The following is an 18,269-nucleotide window of genomic DNA, read 5'->3' on the forward strand; positions in this document are numbered from 1 at the left end:
TGAGCTTAATTTTCCAAGAGAACGTAGAGAATTACATTTTGCACAATTCTCCAATCTTAAAACAACCATGTTGGATAAAGATGAATCTCTAATCCAAGATGGAAATCTCTTCCCACAGTAGCCTTTGATGGTCAACTCTTTTATATTTTTATGTGGTCGAAGCATGTTAAGTACATTTTCCTCTTCAATCTCATTTCGTGAGTTATCAATTTGAGAGCTCCATTCTAATGACAATACTTCTAAGCCTTTTTGACCACTTAATAAAGCCTTTCTGATGTCTCTTAAATTAGCCACATTCTCTAATCCTGAAATGCTGAGCTTTCCGCGAAGAAACTTTAAATCTTTCAAATCTTTCAAACTAGATCCAACATTCTTGTCTATAATAAAATTTGATAAAGTTTGCAGACATCTCAATTCTCTCATTCCCTGTGGCATATTTTTTATTTGATTCGCACCTCCAATATAAAGAGGTGTAGATTGATCAGATACTTCTTGAGACGAGGACAATCTCTTAACATCAAACATTGCAAGTTGAACAGAGAACTTGTTGATTCAGGCAAAGTTTTGATCATTGTGCGGGAAAGATTGAGGTACCTCAAGTGTTTCATATCTCCAATTGAATTAGGAATCTCCACGATATAATATCTTCTTAGAGATAACACCCTTAATTTTTTGAGCTTTAACAGCAAATCAGAGAGCACCAGATTTGTTATATAATAATGATAGAAAAACTGATCATCATCGTATAACCGTATAGGTAGGAATGTTCTTAAGTGCCCAAGTCCGTGGAAAACCTCAAATTTGTTTTTACCATCAAGTCCTGTAGAAGTATAATTAAGAAGAATGACGTACACTTTCAAAGCTTTTCAGTTGCTTATTTGTCCTCGTTCCGGCTTCCAACGTTAAACTTGTTTCTCCGGAAACCCATTGAGCCAGATGGCTCACAAGGTCATGCATTTTAAATTTAGAATTATCACTATCTGATTGTTGGAAAAGTGATCTCGCAACTAGATCACGAAAATACTCCCTTCCTATGCTTCCAATTGTTTGTTATCTTTTGATTCTTGAACAAGACTTTCTGCCATCCACAAAAAGACAAGTTCTTCCTCTTCAAATTCATAATCTTCCGGTAGAACAGAGCAGTATGCAAAACATCTCTTTACATGTGAAGAAAGGTGGTGGTAGCTTAATTTCAACACCGGCGGGATCTCGCTGTTATTTGGTAAATCCCAAATTTTGCTGTTCAACACATTCTCCCACTCATCTTCTCTCTTTTTCAATTGTAGAAGGCTACCAAGAGTCCTTGCTGCCAAAGGCAAGCCTCCACACTTATCAACAACTTTCTCACGAAACGATTCCAACTTTTGACATGCATTAATATCTCTCCCCATAAATGCAAGCTTCACAAACACAGACCAGCAGTCATTGTCTGATAAAAGTTTTAAGCTATAATAAGCACCAGGTGTTGTTCTTGCCGCAACATTTTCATCACGTGTAGTAACAATGATCTTACTTCCAGATGCTCCGGCCATAAAGGGAGATTTTAAGGTTTCCCAAAACTGATAATCACTGCTCCAGACATCATCTAATACAAGCAAGAACTTTTTATCAGCTATTTCCCTTTTTAGTTGGAGTTGCACTTGATTCAAATCCTTCAAATTGCAGGGTGAGAGAGTGATAGAGTCGATAATCGCTTTTGAGATTCTCAAAATATCAGTCATTGGAGACACAAACCCATGCTTTTGCGTCGAACTTAAAATCTTCCATTGCCTTGTCATTGTACACAAGTCGAGCAAGAGTTGTTTTGCCGGCTCTCCCATGCCAACAATGGGTATTACAAGAAAATTATTGTCACCCGATTCACAAGTAGACATCATTTGGATTATTTTGGCTTTATCAGAGTTTATCTTCATCTCTACCATAAACAGCAGGTTCAGTTGGCAAACATGTGGTGGGTGGAAGTCTTTGCCATTCAGAAGTTGATGACCCTCCAGCAATCTTCTCCAATCCAAGATCAATTCTTTGCTTACATAGATCGTCCATCCGGCGAGTGATTTCTTTCATCTTGGACCCCATGCTAACATTGAACTTAATAGCACTTGGGCTCCAAGTATGGAAGTAAGCAGAGATGAGGCTCCGAACCTTACTAGTGCTAGCCTGATCTTCAGCCACCAACTTGCGCCCTAAAGCATCAGTTGCAAATTCATCCAATATATCCTCCACATCATAGGCCAAATCTCGGAGATCATCCAGCCACATCTTCACAGCCTCGTCTGTCAGTTGCTTCTCCTCTGTATCTTGGAGCACTGCTTCAATCATCTTCAACGTTTTTTTTCCACTTTTTTAGCTTTGAATCGACCCCCTCCCGACGTGCAAAATTCAGCAACTCCCTGGATGCCAGTCTGTCGAACAGCACCTGAAGGAACGCAGACAGAAAGAGCTCTCCCACAGGCATGGTTTCGTCTTCGAAGAAGAACAATAACTAAAGATTATCACACAGAGATTACTATAGAACAAGCAAGAGATCGAGATTTTTTCTCTGATTCTATGGAAGGCCGTGTGAGTGGTTCAAAAGAGAATAATAAAAAAGCTACAAAACGATGATAATTCTAGTATGTGTGGACTCCACCACTCCACAATAATGGAGTAGATATTCATATTTTGTCCTGGACCCTCTGTTGATCAAAGCTGGAAACTGCATGTAGGATGTCAACTTTTGGAATCTGATGCTGCAAGGTTGGCGGCAAAGTTTAAATTTCTGCTGTAGTGTTTTGGTTCTGCTGTAACTCTTTGGAACTGAATCTTTTAATCAATGTAATGTTAATTTAGGTGAATTCAGCTGTAATTTAGGTGAACTGGTTAGGTGTTTTGTAATGTGATGTGTCTGTAGTAGTTAGCAAAGTATGGCTGATTTATTTTGATTGTAAACCTGCTGCAGAGTAGGTGTAACAGCAATGCAAACCATGTATATTATTTGCATTTTTTATCAATGGAGTAAGAGAATTTCCCGTATTCAGTTTTTTCTATTGTGTGCCAACTTCTTTGCAGTGTTTTTTCCTTAGGATTCTCCAGCCTCTAAAACCTACACCCTCTTGTTTTACTGTTCATTGTCTACAAATCTAGCCAGCCATTACTGACTAGTTTTGCTTTTCTTGGGTCAACAAATTTAGCCTGGCATTTCTTTATTCTTATTATTATTTTTTTCATATTTTAAATTTCTTCCAGGATTTGCTGAAATGAAGCCTTAAATAGTGGAGATTGAATTTGGAGTAGACTTGCTACAGTTGGTCGTGCGTGAATAGTAATTTTGTTTGGTGAGATTTCTTCATTATCTTGAAAACAATTGTTAGTGTCAAATTCGTCAAAAAAAATTGTTCCTCAAATATATGCAAACTTTCTAAGTTAAGATAGACGAGATAAATACTAAAATTAAAAGTATTTCTCAGTTGATGAAGAGGTCAACAAGTATCAGCTCTAGTTTATGTATGGATGTCTCATTTGTAAGAGGATTTTCTAGGTTGCGGATAGATTAGCGCATGAAACAACTGGGTGGCCGTGGATTGACTGTTATTCTTCAGTTTCTCTGGCAAATGAGTTTTCATTCAAATAGTGGGATTCCAGGAAGACCACTTCAGTTAGAAAGAAAGTAATAAGTTGCATTAATGGCAGATTAGCAGTAAACGCAGATACCTGTTGTGCATATCAAATGAACTATTTCTATGCTGTATCTGCTTTATATTTATACTTGTTTCGTCTGTCTATATATTTGTTTTATTGGCGAAACGCATAGTTTTCAGTTTTCACACAGAAGTGCGTTGTGACCGTGAAACCAAGCCTAACTCCGAATATTTTGTAGACAAAATATATAGAGGAAGACACGGTGCCACCGACAAAAATCGTAGAGCAAGGGAAATATGAAGTAAATTTAGCCAAAAATATGAAGGCAAAAGAATATAACATAACTATATATATAGATTTAAGTTTTGTGAAGATTGAAGTGAATATATCCCCAGCAAGATACACAAGTAATTTATTGATAGAGTTGGAAGTGTCCAAAAGGGAAGGTGCAGAGTGAAAAGTGGGATTGTAAATGGTAGTAATAAATAGGAAGAAAATGCTGCATTTAATGGTGGGAATCTTTGTCTGAGTCGTAAAGTAATGGCAGCAGGGAGGTATCCCTTGTCTGCGGTTGATTCTCTTCTCTTAAATCACCTATCTACTTTGATCTTATTATTTAAGATTCGCCCAACGCTCCTATTTACTCTCTCAACCAACTCTTCTTTCTTCGCATCTCTCTATAAACAGAAACCAAATAAAACTCATTTAAAGAAGTCTCTACATATACACCAGATCAATATCTGCACCAGTCGTATCTACTAAAATTAATGCATAATAAATGTTTTAAAAAGAAAACTTATGATGTTTACCAATAGGGTTTTGCTCTAGGGCTTTCAGGTATTATATAGAAGCCAGCTTAAAGTAATTGATTGAATATTAATGTACGTATGTATTGAAGATTTTTCCCCTTGAATATTAATGGGTGGTAGCTATGAATTGATTATGATAACTCTCGCTTCTTGTTTGTACTGTACAGTGGACGGTTTTCGATATTCGTTCTTGCTGGCGAAGATAGTTCATACTTCAGCTTATATTTTGAAAAATCACTTCCCATTGAAGTATTCATTTTTGAACCTTTACGCCAATTATAAATTAACACAAGGCAAGGAAACAATTGATTTTATTAATATTCCTCAACTTGTTAAATTTGTCTGTCTGAACTATATATTATAACCTTATACAAATACAAACCTGGTTCAGTTTAAAGCATTTATTTCAGAGCGATTAATCCGCTAATCGATCTATAATTTAATGATGAATATCTACTGATATTAATTTCACCAAACTATATATATATATATAGATATACACATTAAAAGGATATATTAATGCGCTCAACCATATGTAAAGTGGAAAGGGTTGGTAAGAAAATAAGAAATTACTCACCTTGAGATGGATTTGTTTAATAATTAGAAGTAAGCACTGAGATATTGGCACGGCTCAATCAAAGTAAGAAACTGTGAAGATTTGCTTAATCTCTTTTGTTTGAGAACACACAGAGAGTTTCATCTGAGTGAACCGGGCCAATATCATAGTGACTATTTCTTATCTCCGTTTTGCAGCTCTAGCTTGAGCTGATGCAAGATGTACGTAAAAACATACCATGTAGTTATAGGAGTAAAGAAAGAGATGAAGATCGACCAAGAAGAAGAAGAAGAAGAGGAGAGAAACGTAAAAGAAACGAGTGAAGAGAATGGGAATGTCTTGGTAAATTTAAGGAGGTAAAAGAGAGAGAAAGAGGTAGGGATGCATTTAAAACTCTGGCCTGAAAAAACCCACACCAAGGACCAGAGGCCAGAGCATTCAATGGCAATCCAACACCCGTCTCTATAACATAAATATTCTCTCCATCTCTCCATCTCTCTCTCTCTCTCTCTCTCTATAAAAAAAACAAACTACTGTATTGATACAGGCCCTCTCATTAATATTGGAAGCGCGCTCTCTCTTTGCCTGACTAGCAAATCAGAGCACAGACTGCTATATTTAATAAGAGAATTACCCCATTAAGAACATAACGCTTTATAAATCTACCTTGCATTAATGTCAACTACGATATATTTATTTCTGCTGGAGTCTCTTCAGATTAACCACACCCTTTTGTCCCTTGGTTATTGACCTTTAATTTAGGTATCAGCATAAATGAACTTCACAGTTAAACATCTTCATTATTATAGCATCTGAGCTTGAGAAAGAGACATATACAGTATCTGACTATCTTCTCCACGGAGCTTAATTTGAGAGCAAATCCATTATTTGATTTCCCAGCTCTGAACTTCATGATCTTTTTACTCCTTATGAAAGACTGGTTAAGGATTTTCATCTACATAATTATTGATTTTCTGCTTTGACTTGTTTTCAAATTTTAATATGTGGCTATATATTTTCATTAATTACGTTATGCAGAGTTTTATGAACGAAGTTGGATGTGATTCACCGCATGCGCTGCAATATAGAAATCAAAATTTGTAAAAAAATATTGAACTTAACCTAATTTCTGACGGAAACCAAAAATATATGACAGGTTTTTCTATTATATAATATATAAAAGTAATACTACACATATATTTTTCATACAATATATTATGGCAATATATGATTGGCTAATTTAAAATTAAAATTAAACTTTCATCCAATCATATTTTGCCACAAAATGTTGTATAGAAAATGTTGTATGAAAATAATGTATAGTAGTATTATTATATATATATATATATATATATGCAATGTTAGACCATCTCTAATCACAAAAACCAAATTGCTGTGACTTTTACAACATTTCACTATTGTATCTTTAACCCATTCCATCAAATATTGCACCAAAGTATATTCTTAATGATATATTAATTTTCTCTTTCTTTTTTGTTCTATTAATTCTCGATAATTAATTTATTTCACTAATTAGTTTTGTATTTATTAATAAATATTAAGAATAATATATTTTATTAATTAGTAATAACTTTACAAATTATACTAATTTAATAAAGAAGAAAATAGTTGAAATTTTCAATCAGGGCAGCATAGATAGGGCACAAAATTACGAAATCCAAATGAAAAAATTGGTTTTGGCCAAATATCAGGAAGATAATGAAATTTTATTTAAGGATTTGAATTTCATAACCAATCTAAGCATACGTGAGTTTTTTTTAAAATCAGCAATCAAGAAATATGCAAAAAAGAGCTCAACAACAAGGTTGAAGAACTCAAAATAGCTCTAGTTCTTTCCAATATTTTAATGATCTTAGAGGATTCGAAACAAATCTATCATAACACTAAATTATTATTCTAGTTTACGTTATATTTTCTTTTAATTTTAGTATTTTTAAATTAGTGTTAATTTATTTTGAGTTATTGAATTTAATATTTGCATTGAATGAAGTTTTGTTTTTAATTTTTCATCATTTTTTTAATTATATAATTATTATAAATATTAATATAAATAATAATCAAATTAATATAAACAAAAATTAAATAACAAAAATAAGGAAATAAAATATGTTTTGTGGTGAATAAATAGTGTCACACCAAATTGGTGTGGCTTTTGGTATATGGTTGGAGCAAAATTTGGACACCATTTTGGTGTCTCATTGGATATGCCCTAAGACATGTTGGAAATTTTCTTGATTGGGGCTAACATGAATTATATTTGGATTTAATTAAACCGAGTAAATAGATAGTTTAATGAGATATATATTATGATAAGTTTGATGTGATTATTTCATGATTATCCAATACACTTTATTATTGAATAATATAAATTGACGACAAGTGTGAGTTTAGGTTCGTAGTGGGTTTTAGAGTTTGTTAGACTTTCAATAGAAAAACCTAATAGATTGATATAAATTGATTAGATACCTTTTTCAAAACGCAATGTCATAACTTATTCATTATGTCCCGATACTGTGATACTATCAATATCCAAAATTTACATGTAAATTTGATATCTATTTTTGGGTATTTAATTTAATGAGCTCTAGTTCATGTCATGCTTCTTGTATTTAAATATGTACATCATATTGTCCAAAAGTCCAATGAATGCATCAAAGTGCCAACGGCAACAGTTACTCACACCTCTCTTCCCTTATATTTTGAAGTATTCATTTTTGAACCTTTACGCCAATTATAAATTAACACAGGCAAGGACGCAATTGATTTTATTAATATTCCTCAACTTGTTAAATTTGTCTGTCTGAACTATATATTATAACCTTATACAAATACAAACCTGTTTAGTTTAAAGCATTTGTTATCAGAGCGATTAATCCGTAATCGATCTATAATTTAATGATGATATCTACTGATATTAATTTCACCAAACTGTATATATTATACACAAATTAAAAGGATATATTAATGCGCTCAACCATAGGTAAATGGAAAGGGTTGGTAAGAAATAAGATATTACTCACCTTGATGGATTTGTTTAATAATTAGAAGTAAGCACTGAGATATTGGCACGGCTCAATCAAAGTAAGAACTGTGAAGATTTGCTTAATCTCTTTTGTTTGGAAATTATGCTATAAATCTTTTATTATAAACTAAAAAGTATTACCTAACTACCCAGCGAGCCAGGATTATTTTGTTGACAAAAGACAAAAGAAGATTGTATTGGCATTGCCAAATAAGACTTCCCTTCCTTGAACGTCACTTTGAACCATGTGTTTAATGGTAAAAAAAGGTTCATTATGAACTTGCCCTATGTTTGAAATTGGCCAACAAGTAATTCAAACATAGAGCAATCTAAACGATGGGCGTATTGGATTTCTTTACGTAAGAAATGTATTGAAAATAAAAATAAGAGAAGGGAGTTGAACGCTGTATTCTTCGTAGTCCAAAATGGTGGCGTCGACGGCTGGGAAGGCTTTTATTGGGCCAATACCATATAGGCCTTGCTGTTGTAGACTAAATCCTTGTTTCAACAATTTTGACAAAATGGCCTGCAATGCGTTACATGTTTCAACTTTCAAGAATTGGTCTAAACCTGCTTTCTCTCATTCAATATTCAGAAATTTTAATTTGATGGTTGTCCAAGACGTTGAAAAAGTACAGAAAGTTAGAAAATTCCCTAGTTGCGGGCTAACATTAATTATTTTTTGGTTTGATAAAATTGGATAAATACATAGTCTAATGAGATATTCTGATGTGTTTATGTGATTATTTCAAAATTTTTACAAAATATTTCATTTTGAATAATATGAGTTGAGACAAGTGTGGGTTTGGACTTGTAATGATCTTTTAGAATTTATTAGACCTTAATGGGAGGGCCCAATACATTGACATAAATTGGTTAAATCTCTTTTCCAAAACACAATTGAATGCTGAACCCTATTTGAAAGTCATCATTCTGGAGCATTCCTGGAAAGAAAGATTGACCACTACTTGCAAGGAATTCAAGGAATTTGAAGTCATGACAGAATTAGGTTTTTCTAATCTTTAGTCTTTAAATACAATATTCTATATCAATATGTAGATATTGGGTTGATTGTTAGAATTGTATTAGAATTCCTATAGAGAATTGAACATGCAAATTTTTTCGTGGAACATGAAGTTTGCATACTCACACATATTTAGGTACCTCACTTATAATAAATGAAACTTTTAGTGTATATAGTATTGACTACTTAGTGAAGCACGGCGTTGTGACAATCCTACGGATCTGCACTTCCAAGTCCCATCATCTGCGTCAAATTCGTCAAAAAAATTTGTTCCTCAAATATATGCAAACTTTCTAAGTTAAGATAGAGGAGATAAATACTAAAATTAAAAGTATTTCTCAGTTGATGAAGAGGTCAACAAGTATCAGCTCTAGTTTATGTATGAATGTCTCATTTGTAGAAGGATTTTCTAGGTCGCGGATAGATTAGCGCATGAAACAACTGGGTGGCCGTGGATTGACTGTTGTTCTTCAATTTCTCTCGCAAATGAATTTTCATTCAAGTAGTGGGATTCCAGGAAGACCACTTCAGTTAGAAAGAAAGTAATAAGTTGCCTTAATGGCAGATTAGCAGTAAACGCAGATACCTGTTGTGCATATCAAATGAACTATTTCTATGCTGTATCTGCTTTATATTTATACTTGTTTCGTCTGTCTATATATTTGTTTTATTGGCGAAACGCATAGTTTTCAGTTTTCACACAGAAGTGCGTTGTGACCGTGAAACCAAGCCTAACTCCGAATATTTTGTAGACAAAATATATAGAGGAAGACACGGTGCCACCGACAAAAATCGTAGAGCGAGTGTAGCAAGGGAAATATGAAGTAAATTTAGCAAAAAATATGAAGGCAAAAGAATATAACATAACTATATACTGTATATAGATTTAAGTTTTGTGAAGATTGAAGTGAATATATCCCCAGCAAGATACACAAGTAATTTATTGATAGAGTTGGAAGTGTCCAAAAGGGCAGGTGCAGAGTGAAAAGTGGGATTGTAAATGGTAGTAATAAATAGGAAGAAAATGCTGCATTAAATGGTGGGAATCTTTGTCTGAGTGGTAAAGTGATGGCAGCAGGGAGGTATCCCTTGTCTGCAGTTGATTCTCTTCTCTTAAATCAATCACCTATCTACTTTGATCTTCTTATTTAAGATTCGCCCAACGCTCCTATTCACTCTCTCAACTAACTCTTCTTTCTTCGCATCTCTCTATAAACAGAAACCAAATAAAACTCATTTAAAGAAGAAGTCTCTACATATACACCAGATCAATATGTGCACCAGTCGTATCTACTAAAATTAATGCATAATAAATGTTTTAAAAAGAAAACTTATGATGTTTACCAACAGGGTTTTGCTGTAGGGCTTTCAGGTATTATATAGAAGCCAGCTTAAAGTAATTGATTGAATATTAATGTACGTCTGTATTGAAGACTTTTTCCCTTGAATATTAATGGGTGGTAGCTATGAATTGATTATGATAACTCTTGCTTCTTGTTTGTACTGTACAGTGGACGGTTTTCGATATTCATTCTTGCTGGCGAAGATAGTTCATACTTCAGCTTATATTTTGAAAAATCACTTCCCATTGAAGTATTCATTTTTGAACCTTTACGCCAATTATAAATTAACACAGGCAAGGACGCAATTGATTTTATTAATATTCCTCAACTTGTTAAATTTGTCTGTCTGAACTATATATTATAACCTTATACAAATACAAACCTGGTTCAGTTTAAAGCATTTGTTTCAGAGCGATTAATCCGGTAATCGATCTATAATTTAATGATGAGTATCTACTGATATTAATTTCACCAAACTATATATATATATATAGATATACACATTAAAAGGATATATTAATGCGCTCAACCATATGTAAAATGGAAAGGGTTGGTAAGAAAATAAGATATTACTCACCTTGAGATGGATTTGTTTAATAATTAGAAGTAAGCACTGAGATATTGGCACGGCTCAATCAAAGTAAGAAACTGTGAAGATTTGCTTAATCTCTTTTGTTTGAGAACACACAGAGAGTTTCATCTGAGTGAACCGGGCCAATATCATAGTGACTATTTCTTATCTCCGTTTTGCAGCTCTAGCTTGAGCTGATGCAAGATGTACGTAAAAACATACCATGCAGTTATAGGAGTAAAGAAAGAGATGAAGATCGATCAAGAAGAAGAAGAAGAAGAGGAGAGAAAAGTAAAAGAAACGAGTGAAGAGAATGGGAATGTCTTGGTAAATTTAAGGAGGTAAAAGAGAGAGAAAGAGGTAGGGATGCATTTAAAACTCTGGCCTGAAAAAACCCACACCAAGGACCAGAGGCCAGAGCATTCAATGGCAATCCAACACCCGTCTCTATAACATAAATATTCTCTCCATCTCTCCATCTCTCTCTCTCTCTCTCTCTCTATAAAAAAAACAAACTACTGTATTGATACAGGCCCTCTCATTAATATTGGAAGCGCGCTCTCTCTTTGCCTGACTAGCAAATCAGAGCACAGACTGCTATATTTAATAAGAGAATTACCCCATTAAGAACATAACGCTTTATAAATCTACCTTGCATTAATGTCAACTACGATATATTTATTTCTGCTGGAGTCTCTTCAGATTAACCACACCCTTTTGTCCCTTGGTTATTGACCTTTAATTTAGGTATCAGCATAAATGAACTTCACTGTTAAACATCTTCATTATTATAGCATTTGAGCTTGAGAAAGAGACATATACAGTATCTGACTATCTTCTCCACGGAGCTTAATTTGAGAGCAAATCCATTATTTGATTTCCCAGCTCTGAACTTCATGATCTTTTTACTCCTTATGAAAGACTGGTTAAGGATTTTCATCTATATAATTATTGATTTTCTGCTTTGACTTGTTTTCAAATTTTAATATGTGACTATATATTTTCATTAATTACGTTATGCAGAGTTTTATGAACGAAGTTGGATGTGATTCACCGCATGCGCTGCAATATAGAAATCAAAATTTGTAAAAAAATATTGAACTTAACCTAATTTCTGACGGAAACCAAAAATATATGACAGGTTTTAATTGTATATATGCAAGGTAAGACAATCTCCAATCACAAAAGCCAAATTGGTATAACTTTCCCATCATTAATTACTTTTATATATATCAATAAATATTGGGAATAATATAGTTTATTAATTAGTAATAACTTTGCAAATTATACTAATTTAATAAAAAAGAAAATCGATAACTCGTTGAAATTTTCAATCAGGGCAGCTTAAATAGGGCACAAAATTACGAAATCTAAATAAAAAAATTGGCTTTGGCCAAATATCAGGAATAATGAAATTTTATTTAAGGATTTGAATTTCATAACCGATCCGAGCCTACGTGAGTTTTTTTCAAAATGAACAATCAAGAATTATACAAAAAAAGAGCTCAACAGTAAGGTTGAAGAACTCAAAATAACTCTAATTCTTTCTAATATTTTGATGATCTTAAAGGATTCAGAACTAATCTACCATAACACTAAATTATTATTCTAGTTTATGTTGTATTTTCTTTTAATTTTAGTATTTTTAAATTAGTGTTAATTTATTTTGAGTTATTGAATTTTAATATTTGCATTGAATGAAGTTTTGTTCTTAATTTTTCATCATTTTTTGAATTATATAATTATTATAAATATTAATATAAATAATAATCAAATTAATATAAATTAAAATTAAATAAATTAAAATAAGAAAAATAAGAAAATAAAATATGTTTTGTGGTGGATAAATAGTGTCACACCAAATTAGTGTGACTTTTGGTGTATAGTTGGAACAAAATTTGGACACCATTTCAGTGTTTTACACCAATTTGGTGTCCCATTGGATATATCTTAAGACATGTTAGAAAATTTCCTGATTGGGGCTAACATGAATTATATTTTGATTTAATTAAACTGAGTAAATAGATAGTTTAATGAGATATATATTATGATGAGTTTGATGTAATTATTCCATGATTATCTAATGCACTTCCTTATTGAATAATATAAATTGACAACAAGTATGGGTTCAGGCTTGTAGTGGGTTTTAGAGTTTGTTGGACCTTCAATAGGAAGACCCAATAAATTGATATAAATGGGTTAGATGCCCTTTTCAAAACGCAATGTCATAACTTATTCATCGTGCCCCGATATTGTGACACTATCAATAGCCAAAATTTACCTGTAAATTTGATATCTATTTTTGGGTATTTAATTTAATGAGCTCTAGTTCATGTCATGCTTCTTGTATTTAAATATGTACATCATATTGTCCAACAATCCAATGAATGCTTCAAAGTGGCAACGACAATAATTACTCACACCTAGAGTTGGAACAAATGGGCCGAGTTAGGTGGCTCAACCCTAACCTGGCCCGTATTAAGGAGGGTTGAACTCGGCCTGCATGCACCTCGTTGGGCAAGGTGGGTTTTTATATAGCAACCCGGTGACCTAGGAGGTTGTTTTTTTTTCAACTCGCTGGGTTGGCCCAAAAAAATTAAAAAAAAAATATTAGATTAATGTTAAGACATCATCATAGGGATTGTACTTGAGTATTAATGATTAGAAGATTGCATATTATCTCAATTGGAAAGTAAAATAATAAAGGCTCTGTTTGGCACATTATTTCTACCTATATTCCCAAAATATTGTTTGTTTTGTTATTTGAGAAATATTAATATATTTTTAATTACTTTTATATCCCTTAAGTTTATTAATTTCATTAAATATCCCCAGAAAAAAAAAATTAAAAATTAACAAAAACACCCCCATCCATCCATACTTGCCAGATTTTGGTAACCACTGTTAGTGGTGGTCGGAATCTGTCACAACGGCCTACAAACGACCGGAACTGGCCGGTAATTCATCGATCTGACCGGAAAAAGCTAGATCTGGTCGTCGTTAATTGTCAACAACGGCCAAATCTTGGTCATCGTTAACCGACAACGATGACCATATCTTTGGCTGTCGTTGACGACTAGATTTGGACTTTTTCGGCCGTCGACGGCCAGATTTAGCCGTAGATCTAGCATCTTCCGGCCATATCCGTGGTGGATCTGGCCAGAAAAAGCCATATCGTCGCCCTACCCGCCAAATCCGACCAGTCTGCATTGTAACTCTATTTTTCGGCTAGATTCTGGCAGTGGTGACCGGAATCTGGCACTGTGGGTGGGTGGAGGTGTTTTTGTCATTTTACAAAATTTTTATATATTAGGGTGTTTAGTTAAATTAGCAAACCTAAGTGTTTTTTTGTAAATTTTTAAATTTTACCTCGTAATACTCCCTTATTCAACTACCCAATATTATTCCCAAAATCCTATCCAAAATAATAAAACAAACAGACCTAAAGACATTGATCTCGACCCCTATTAGGTCTATTCAAATAACAAGTCCGGCCATTTTGAGATTTTACAAATAATAAAAATCTCCTTATTGTTTGTTAGCATTAAAAAATTATGATGTGATGGGTTAGTGAATAGATACATAATTAACCCTTTATCGTTTATTTTAACACCAAAAAATTTAAGGGTAGGGAGATTTCTATTGTTTCTCTTATTATAAGGAGATTTTTGTTACTTAATTATACTTGAGGGGGATTTTTTTTATTAACCCTTTTTCAAATTGTTGAGTTTGATAGTTTAAGCAACCAACCTGAAAAATAATATTACCTTTAATGGGAAAATTTAGATTCAATTGTTAACTTTTGATATAAATATGAATTCGAAAAGGTATGTGAAAGAGATCCATGTTGTACATTGACTATGCTATTTTCAATTATGGAAGGAAATCATATTGCGTGCTTATATAATTTAAAATTAATGGTAAATTATACAAGTGTTGAGTAATAAAATGCTGTTCATCTCAATTTTTCTGAATATATCATGATTTAATATGGTTATTACCATATGAATAGTCAACATTCTAGAATTATTACCAAATCAATAATCAAAATCTAGAAAGAGAGACTTGATTTCGACACATGCACAATATGATATGCTACGGTTATCTTTATTAATGATAATAAATATGATATGCTAAATCAAAAGGTTAAGAAAAATATTTAAATTTTCCTTTTTTTCACTGCCAGTTACCAAAATTTGACTGAAAAAGGATAAAGTTAAATAAATTTTCATTATAAGTAGAAATACTATTGTTGGAAATTTACATTGAATTTCACAATGGCGTGTGATATGAATATTATTGACACATCCTTAAAGACAAAAACTAGGTATTGTTCATGACCTCTTTCTATCAGTCAAATTTTATTTTTTGATAAATAAATAAATCTAATTTTTCTTATATTACAATTTTGTTGTATTAAAATTGAATTAATATTTAAAACGTTAACAAAAAAAAAAAAAAAATTGAATTGAATTATTGATATCTGAAAAATTAACTAAAAACAATTTGAGACTCTTGACTGCATTTGTCTGCTTTTCAGACCATTCTAGAGGATTCTTCTTAAGCATCTGGGAAAGTGGAGTAGTGAAACGAGAAATGTTGGGGATAAACTCAGATCCTCTATCTCCTAAGCCTTATCGTCCTTTATCTAAGGATAAGGCTCAAATGCACATAATGATGATGGAAGACTACCAACCTTCTGCAAATCCTGACTCTTCAGAAAATCCCGTCTTTTCCAATTTTATGAGCTCTTTTTTGAGAGACCTGGCAGATCCAGATACATCTCCCCAACAAATCCCTGCTGACTAGATTCAATCAATGGGTTGTCTCGACTTCCAGGATGAAGACTCGTGGCACGTTACCAACTTGTCAGACGATTAAAGATCTGCGTGTCTTAAAATAAATGGTGGTGTCCTTTATGTAAAATAGGAATGGACTAAATGACAATTTGCCTTTTCATTGTAATATCTCCCGTAGCCATAGTAAAAAGTCAAGTATTGTAAGCTTTTGTTTTGTCAACAATTGTAGGCTATTTAATTAAAAAAAAAAAAAAAAAAAAGTTAGCCTTGTAATTAATGCCTCATTTATGAGTGCTTATCTCCCTTGTATCTATAAATAAAGGCTTTTCCCTTCTCGGGAGGAGGAGAAACTCGGTTGTAAACTTTGAAAACACTTTTGTTTATTTCTCTCACTCTTTATTTCCATATTTTCTCTACACTTCCATACTTTCTCTACACATCTTTACTATACTTCTTCCATGTTTCTTTCATATTTCTAAGTTTTCTTCAACCTCAAGGGTGATGTAATACTCTGAAAATGTTATAGATAGCAAAAGATCCCATATATGTTTTAATTTATGTTCTTTAACATGTTTAATATTTATGTTTTCCTTTATGTTCTTGTTCTTCATTTTTGTACATGTTCTTCATTTATATTTATGCTCTCCATTTATGTTGTTGTTTAATTTTCACTAGCCCTTTTAGATGATGTTAGAAGCTGCTTGGTGTAACGTGTGGTGGGATAAAAGGAGGGCTTACATTATTTAACCGACCCTAATCCAAACCTCTTCCATGTTTCATGTTTCAACCATTACCCCAGTCCAGTTCCTGTTCATCATCCTCTTCACCAAACCATATTCCAGTGACCTCCTGAATTCGATACCTTGTTCAAACACGTACCATTGATGAAAATGCTACCACCCTCATGTTTTCTTACCAACTTCAATCGTTGAAAAATGTGTCAATCCATGTATGATATGTTAGGGGCAAGTATGATCTCGCCTCATATTGCTAATGAATTGCAAAAATTCCCAGATGTTCTCACAACCAAGAAAGAAATATAGTCGACCTAACGAAACTAACAACAAACGCTCGTCTAAATAATGGTCAAGGCCCTTCTTTTATCCCACACACGTCCCACCCTAGCTTCTAACATCATCTAAAAGGGTTGGAAAATTAAACAACAACATAAATGGAGAGCATAAATATAAATGAAGAACATGTACAAAAATGAAGAACAAGAACATAAAGGAAAACATAAATATTAAATATGTTAAAGAACATAAATTAAAACATATATGAGATCTTTTGCTATCTATAACATTTTCAGAGTATTACATCACCATTGAGGTTGAAGAAAACTTAGAAATATGAAAGAAACATGGAAGAAATGTAGTAAAGATGTGTAGAGAAAGTATGGAAGTGTAGAGAAAATATGGAAATGAAGAGTGAGAGAAATAAACAAAAGTGTTTTCAAAGTTTACAACCAAGTTCCTCCTCCTCCCGAGAAGGGAAAAACCTTTATTTATAGATACAAGGGAGACAAACACTCATAAATGAGGCATTAATTACAAGGCTAACTTTTTTTTTTTTTTTTTAATTAAGTAGCCTAAAATTGTTGACAAAATAAAAGCTTACAATACTTGACTTTTTACAATGGCTACGGGAAATATTACAATGAAAAGGCAAATTGCCATTTAGTCCATTCCTATTTTACATAAAGGACACCATCATTTATTTCCACCGTAGAGACTGTTGATAACATGGTAAAGGCTGTTTGAAGTAAGGTGATTTGGCAGGTTTTGATAGTTTTAAAGGTGATTTGGGCTGAGGTTTCAGAGGGATGTCCCATGAGGGATTATTGGATGGTGAATCCTTTCTGGCTGGTGGAGAATATTTGACATAATAGTCAAATTTACCAGATGGTTGACCAAGAAGACCAACTTCAGGATCATATTCTTCAAATCGGGAATGAAGATCTGTTTGATTGCAGCGAGCTTTCTTCTTTTTTTGGTTGAAATAGTTTTGTCTTGGAAGATAATGCTCATCGATTTCCCAAATAGGATCATCACGGCATTCCGAGCATTGGCAGTCAAGATCAAATGGAGTGTGACCAGTGACTGGATCATATTGATGGTAGACAGGAGCACCAGATTGTTGAAAAGAATGAATGGAAAGTCCAGGTTCCCGTACTGTGGTAGTGGGTATGACCGGAGTAATCATGAATTGAGTTTGTCGAAAACTCAAAGGTGGAGTATCACATCTTTACTATACTTCTTCCATGTTTCTTTCATATTTCTAAGTTTTCTTCAACCTCAAGGGTGATGTAATACTCTGAAAATGTTATAGATAGCAAAAGATCTCATATATGTTTTAATTTATGTTCTTTAACATGTTTAATATTTATGTTTTCCTTTATGTTCTTGTTCTTCATTTTTGTACATGTTCTTCATTTATATTTATGCTCTCCATTTATGTTGTTGTTTAATTTTCACGCCCTTTAGATGATTTTAGAAGCTGCGTGAGT

The 18,269-nt window shown here is 33.0% G+C and overlaps 1 pseudogene; it reads right to left on the reverse strand.

Moving 5' to 3' along the window:
• Nucleotides 1–923: 923 nt before the first annotated feature.
• Nucleotides 924–2,319, reverse strand: LOC116123895 (annotated as a pseudogene).
• Between the last annotated feature and the right edge of the window lie 15,950 nt (nucleotides 2,320–18,269).

This window comes from Pistacia vera, unplaced genomic scaffold (genome assembly GCF_008641045.1).
Source record: "Pistacia vera cultivar Batoury unplaced genomic scaffold, PisVer_v2 Contig146, whole genome shotgun sequence".
NCBI classification, from domain to species: domain Eukaryota; kingdom Viridiplantae; phylum Streptophyta; class Magnoliopsida; order Sapindales; family Anacardiaceae; genus Pistacia; species Pistacia vera.